The sequence below is a fragment of the Pleurodeles waltl genome, chromosome 6 (assembly GCF_031143425.1).
Source record: "Pleurodeles waltl isolate 20211129_DDA chromosome 6, aPleWal1.hap1.20221129, whole genome shotgun sequence".
NCBI lineage: Eukaryota > Metazoa > Chordata > Amphibia > Caudata > Salamandridae > Pleurodeles > Pleurodeles waltl.
Genome location: NC_090445.1, coordinates 1,393,459,475 through 1,393,465,474, shown reverse-complemented (window position 1 = coordinate 1,393,465,474; position 6,000 = coordinate 1,393,459,475).

Genomic DNA, 6,000 nt, shown 5'->3' with positions numbered 1-6,000 from the left:
GGTATTTTTAACACTGTTGTTGCTGGACTCAGAAATCTGCTTGGCTTTGAGGTCCAGCTCTTGTTTATTTACTTCGTGAGCCAGCACACTTTTCCTGTCCTCCAGGGACAGTTTCCTTTCCTCTGGTATCCAGTCGGCCTCAGCCGTTTACTTTGCCAAGGCTCTTTCTCACTCAGCCTTTCTTTCCTCTGCAGCCCTATGGGCAGAGCCCACCTCTATTTCAGTTGGGCCATCTGCAGCCTGAACTCCCCATGCTGCTATGGGGACAGGCTGTGGAGAGTGATAATGCTTCAAGCTCAGGCTCTGACAGGGGACCTCAACCCTGTGGACCCTCCCATCTCTTCTGGGGCCACAATCATCCACATTCTCCTCCTGTGCTGTAGTTTGTAACTAGTGAGCCTCCCACCAGGCCCAAGGGCCTTCTTGAGCTCCTACTGAGGGTTGTACTTTATTGCCTGATGCACAGTCTGTGCAGTGTTAGTTTGCAAGGCTTCAAGCTGTCCACTATCAGTTCTGATGAAACTGCGCTGCGAGGCTTTGCAGTGCTTTGCATTGCTTGGCATCTGTTCTGATAGAGCTTGCTGCTGTGTGGAGAGGCTTTGCCGTGCTTTGTGTTGCTCAGTATCAGGTCTGATGAAGGATGCAGCTATGCAGCAAGACTTTGCAGGGCTTTGCATCAATTTGCACCAGATTTGATGGATCCTTCGTTTAGGACAGGAGCAGTTCTCTCTAACGCCAGCCAAAGATCCAGAAGCTGGAGGGATACCACTTCAGGATTAGGAACACACTCCATCAGAGGCCAGCAGGGCTCTGCCAAGTCCAGTTGCAGGTCCATGCAGATCCAGACCAACAGATCAGCTAGGGAGTTGCAGGTATGTCTCTGGAGCTTGTTGTGTTTCTGTAGCTCAGAACAGGAGGTCAGCCACTTGACCCTTGGAGTCACTCTGCCTGGGATGAGGAGCAGATTCAATCTTCCTTTCCAGACAACATGGCAGGTCTCAAGCAGCAAAGCACTCCTCTGATGGCAGGATAAGCCTCCTTCTGTAGTATCCACAGGTCCAGTGGTGTGCTGAGGAGTGGGCCTGCGGGTCCTATTTTTATTCCTGGTGTCAACTTTGAAGTGGAAGTGAAACTTCTAGAGTTTTCCCTCCACAGATGTTTCTGGAATTTCCTTCTTCCTTGCCTTGGTCCCAGGATATCAGGGGTTACAAAAGGCTAGTGTGATATTCTTTGTGAATGCAGAAGGCAGTCCCTATTGAAGTGCAGGTGTGGTAGGTGACAGCTCCACTCCCATCCATCTTGTCAGGATGGCTTATCCTGCCAACACTTAGTCCCACCTTTGTGGCAGTGTCTGGGAGAAATAAACAAAGGCCAACTGCCAACTAGACCTAGTCATGTGACCCTTGACACAGTTTGCAGGCACCAAATGATTAGGAACAGAAAATGCCAACTTTCTAAAAGTGGCATTTTCAGCTCTGTGACTTAAAATCCTATGTTGTCATTAAAGAGGGTTTTAAATTACAATTGATTTGAGTGGAAACATGATGTTCCTACCTGCTCTCAATTGAACATTATCACTTATTAAATGTAATAAGGTGACCCAATGAATGAGAGAGGTAGGCCTGGCAGAAGTAAGAAATAAATGTACGTGGCTTTCGCTACCAGAAGATGTGAAACTTAAAAGCACATGCCTTATTGTTTAAATACGATGCACCCTGCCCAACTGGCTATTTAGGGCCCACCTAAGGGGTGATTTATAGGCATTAAAAAGACAGGTTAAGGCTGGCAAAATGTTTATTTTTACAGGCCTCAAACAGCTCGTCACGACACCGACCCACTCCGCAGGACACTCTCGACCCCATTTTTTCCGCCAGCAATCATGTCTCCTTCAGCCACGCCACCAAACTCCACTGGACAGATCACCGCTGCATCCACTTCTCCTACAAGAAATCCACAACACACCACCACCCACAACGGATTCCCCACCGCACTGGGAACAAGGTCACCTAAGACCAACTAATCACGATCTTATCCTGGAACACACCCATCAACACCACTGACACTGACACAGCTGCCCGCAACTTCAGGCAATGGATTGACACCTGTGCCAACACTCTTGCCTGATCAAGAATACATCCAACAGACGCACTGACAGAAAGGCCTTCTGGTTTACCGCCGACCTCCACGAATCTAAGCAGACCTGCCAAAGACTCAAAAAGAAGTGGCGCCAAGATCAGACACAGGACAACCAGACAGCCTTCAAAAACGCCATACCCAAACACCACCAACTCATCATAACCACCAAGAAAACCTCCTTCAAAGACCGAATCAACAACAATCACACAGCCACAAGGAGCTCTTCAACATCGTGAAGGAACTTTCCAACCCCAGCTCCAACGACATACTGCCATTTCAAGACCTCTGCGACTCCCTAGCCTCCTCCTTCCACCGCAAGATTGCAGACATCCACGACAGCTTCAGCACTCAGACCCCGCTGGCAACCACCAACACCACAGGCTCACCACTGAGCAGCCTCCTGCTCTTCTGGACCCCCATCAACGACAACAACACCATCAAAATCATGAACACCATCCACTCTGGCTCTCCATCCGACCCCTGAGCTCACCACATGCTCAACAAAGCAAGCTCCGTCACTGCACCCCAACTACGGAAGATCATCAACAGCTCCTTCGAGACCGCCACCTTCCTGGAGAGCTGGAAACACACAGAGATCAACACCCTCCTCAAAAAACTCAAGGCGGACCCAAAGGACCTAAAGAACGTCCAGCCTATCTCCCTGCTCCCCTTCCTGGCAAAAGTCATCATGAAGGCTGTCAACAGACAACTGACTCGCTTCCTTGAGGAGAACAGCACCCTGGACCCTTCCCAATCTGGATTCCGCAGCAACCACAGTACCGAAACCGCCCTCATCGCTGCCACCGACGACATCAGAACCATACTGGACAATGGCGGAACCGCGGCCCTCATCCTCCTGGGCCTCTCAGCCGCGTTCAACTCTGTCTGCCACCACACCCTACCCACACGCCTCAGCAATGAAGGAATCCGTGACAGAGCCCTGGACTGGGTTACCTCCTTTCTCACAGGCAGAACCCAGAGAGTCCGCCTCCCACCATTCCTCTCCGAAGCCACCAAAATTATCTGCGGCGTACCCCAGGGTTCGTTGTCTCTCAGCTCAACCCCCTTCAATGTTAACATCGCCCGATCTCACAACCTTAACTTCATCTCATACGCCAACAACACCCAGCTGATTCTCTCCCTCACCAAGGACTCCGCCAAGACTTACCTCCACAAAGGAATGAAGGCCATTTCCTCACTCCTCACCCACGCTCAACACCGGAATACCTCAACAGCCAGCTCTCCTTCTACACCTGACCTGCCAACTCCGTTCCTCCGACCACGCCCTACCACCCGTGCCAGGCGTCAGAAGAACTACAACCAGCTGCAGATCATTCTCGCACCTTGCCGCCAAGACATGAAACACTCTTCCCACCCACCTGCATCTGACCAAAGACCTCCTTACCTTCAGGAGACTTCTCAAGACCTGGCTGTTTGAGCAGTAGCAGCATCCCCCCACCTCACCCCCCCAAGGCCTTGAGACCCTCACAGGTGAGTAGTGCGCTTTACAAATTCCTTGATTAATTGATTGATTGATTGAATATGCAGCACTGTTACAAGAGAAAACAACTGTAGTATAGGCTTTCGTGTACGTTGAAATAAAGCAAGAACTACAATTTGAGGATGCTGGAACTAGCAAGTAAGTAATTATGGTATTCATTACAATTATATGGATTAACTCCATCATACAAAATAGGAATGCTAACAGGCACCAAGTCAAGCCTTTTCTGGAACCTGTCCATACATGTAGAATTCCCATGGCACCAAACGGCATGCCACCTTGTGCAACCTTACTGCTACCCCAAATTGAAGGCCTGTAACTTCAAGGTACTTTTGACCAGCACTCAGTGCTAACTCTCTTCCTTGTATAGCATTGTAATGTATAGTTTATTTGTAAGTTGGCACAAAGCATGACAATGTTGATTTAGACAAGCTAACTACTTAGTTAAAACAAAGTAACATAAAAACTGTAATGTGTTAACTTAGTGTTAACTTAGTAAGTGCTAAGTTGCCCTTATGGGTCCATCCCAAAATCTAACTCTCCCTTTCCAATATTTGGCAAAGAAACTTAGGCCGAGGTTTAGTAATGCTTTGTAAATTATAAAGTGACACAAAGCAACACAAAACCATGCAAATACTCACCAGTGTATCTACAGCAGGAAAATGCCATTTTCTCAGAGTAAAGATTTGTGTCACTTTGCATCAATGGTGTGTTACTGGGGCGAATCAGAGCAAACACCCAGAGGTTTTGATACAAAGCCCAATCTACTATGATAGCAAGATCAGGCTTTGCTGCAAAGCTTAACGTATCCTTGAAGAAGGCATTAATGAAGGTACATATGTTAATTTGTTCAAACCCGTGGATTGCATGCATGCTGCAGCGCACAAAACATATCCACTATGTGGGATCATTCTGAGTCCCTGAAATAGGAATTCTTCCTGGAAGGATACGCTTCTAGTCTAAATCCTAGAATAGGCAGAACAAACCTACCACAGTACCATAGTTTGAGGCTGTGTCATGCAAGACAGCCTGTCTCTGCTCCAACGGAGGGGATGGCACCCGCATCAGGCCAATCTCAGTAGCTATGGCTCTGCATTTTCTTTTCCCTTTTGTGCAATGCAGAAGAGCTGCGGTGGCTCCTCCGCTATGGCGGCAGAGCGTCGCCCGCCCCCACCAGCAGCAGCTGCTGAAAACCTTTTACAATTAAACAATAATAAACTATGTTTATTATCGACTTATTGTAAAAGGAGCGGGGTCATGGGGCTTGACAGGAACAGAAGGGAAGTGCACAGCACTCCCCTCAGTGTGCATGTATGTTTGGCCAGCTGTCTTTGGCCAGCCAAACATACATGCACACTAGGCTCTCTCCAACCTGGCACTGTGTTGCCGGGTTGGAGACAGCAGACAGAGGCTCCCACTCAGCCTTGGAGCACCAAGCCAGGGCACTCCGGCCAAACCTAACCCTGCTTTCATGCTGTTGGGAGCATGAAAGCAGCGTTAGGATTGGCCGAAGGGCAGGCTGGGAGCCTGTACCTGCTGTGAGGACTGAGGAGTGGCCCAGCGGAGTCGGCGAGGAAGGTACTTAAAAAAATATATATTATTTTTGTTTGTCCTTTCCCCTCTGCCACACACTGCGCCACAACACCCCTTTCCCTCACGAGTCGCGACTTCAGAAGAGTAAATTTGACTGCTGCACTGCATGACCTGAAAAATTTGAAAATCTGGTCCGTAAAATTCTGAATAGTATGTATTCACACCATAAAATAATATTAGATGCAAAAATATGCATTTAAACAAATCAAAATATAGGTAAATAAGAAAGAGTATATGTAGATTTCTATATATGGACAGACACAGACATATACAAATAAAATAAAAATGGATTACATTTATTGTGCACAGAATTTGTTTCTTGCTTGCATTGGTATTAAATACAAAACATCATTGTAAATATATTTCAATTATATTGTTCCATTTTATTTATTTACTTATTTTTTGGCTGTACACTGCAAATAAAATTTACTTTTAACGAATTTGATGAGACCCGTCCAGTTACATCATGAGTTGACTACTTACTGGTGCGTGTAAGGAATGGCTCTGATAGCAAACCTCATTGTTGAGTCTAGATTACCCTTCCACCTAGATTCGTGATGCTAAGTGTGCTGAGATTTGAAGGAAAAGTTTTAATTGTCCGCTATGAATATACATTGAGGACGAAAGACTCATTTAAAATTTTATTTTTTTGCAGAAAGCCTATCACTACTAACAACTATAAAATGCTGGTTCTCAGATTTAACCCCACGCTTAAATGTGGTAAATTTGAAGCAAAAACATGGTTGGTCCTTTTTATTGTTTGTGTACTA